The sequence below is a fragment of the Triticum aestivum genome, chromosome 5B (genome assembly GCF_018294505.1).
Source record: "Triticum aestivum cultivar Chinese Spring chromosome 5B, IWGSC CS RefSeq v2.1, whole genome shotgun sequence".
NCBI classification, from domain to species: domain Eukaryota; kingdom Viridiplantae; phylum Streptophyta; class Magnoliopsida; order Poales; family Poaceae; genus Triticum; species Triticum aestivum.
In genome coordinates, this window is record NC_057807.1 from 432,292,255 (window position 1) to 432,293,538 (window position 1,284).

A 1,284-nucleotide genomic window follows, 5' to 3' on the forward strand; every position below is an offset into this window, starting at 1 on the left:
CCGCTAGGATGCGTGCTTCCAAAGATGCCTTTATTAAAGCATGTTCTTCCAATTCCTATGAAAATCAAGATGAAGATCTAAAAGTTATTGATGTGTCCCCTATTAAATCTTTGTTTTTCAATATGAATCTTGATGAAACTGAATATGATTTTCCTTTACCTAGAAGGCGTGCTTAGAATTCAAAGTTTCTAGATCTTGATGATGAAATTGATGAAAGTGGGATTGAAAGAAATAAAAATCTAGATGTTGCTAAACCCACTATTTTGGATCTCAAGGAATTTAATTATGAAAATTGCTCTTTGATTGGTTGTATTTCCTTGTTGTAATCCGTGCTAGATTTTCCTCATGCTTATAGTCAAAATAAGGCCTTTACCGGACACATTGTTGATGCCTTGATGCAATCTTATGAAGAAAAACTTGAGTTGAAAGTTTATATCCCTAGAAAACTCTATGATGACTGGGAACCTACTATCAAATTTAAAATTAAAGATTATGAATTTCATGCTTTGTGTGATTTGGGTGCTAGTGTCTCCATTATTCCCAAAACTTTGTGTGGTTTACTAGATTTCCGTGACTTTGAAGATTGCTCTCTAAACTTGCATCTTGCGGATTCCACTATTAAAAAGCCTATGGGAAGAATTAATGATATTCTTATTGTTGAAAATAGGAATTATGTGCCCGTAGATTTTATTGTTCTTGATATAGATTGCAATCCTTCATGTCCTATTATTCTTGGTAGACCTTTTCTTAGAACGATTGGTGCAATTATTGATATGAAGGAAGGGAATATTAGATTCCAATTTCCCTTGAAAAAGGGTATGGAAAATTTCCCTAGAAAGAAAATAAAATTACCATATGAATCTATCATGAGAGCCACTTATGGATTGCCTACCAAAGATGGCAAAACCTAGATCTATTTTTGCTTTTATGCCTAGCTAAGGGCGTTAAACGATAGCGCTTGTTGGGAGGCAACCCAATTTTATTTTTTGTTCTTTGTTTTTGTTACTGTTTAGTGTTAAATTTTGTTTCTACTTTCTGTTTAGATGTGTTTTTATCTTTTAATTAGTGTTTGTGCCAAGTAGAACCTATAGGATAAGCTATGATGATAGTTGATTTGATTCTGCTGAAAAACAGAAACTTTGCGCTCACGAGAAAAACTTCAATAAATCACAGAAATGTGATTTTGCATTGATTCATTTTGCTTCTGATCAATAAATAAATTGTACAGTACGTCCTATTTTGGTAGGATTTTTAGAGTTCCAGAAGTTTGCGTTAGTTACAGAT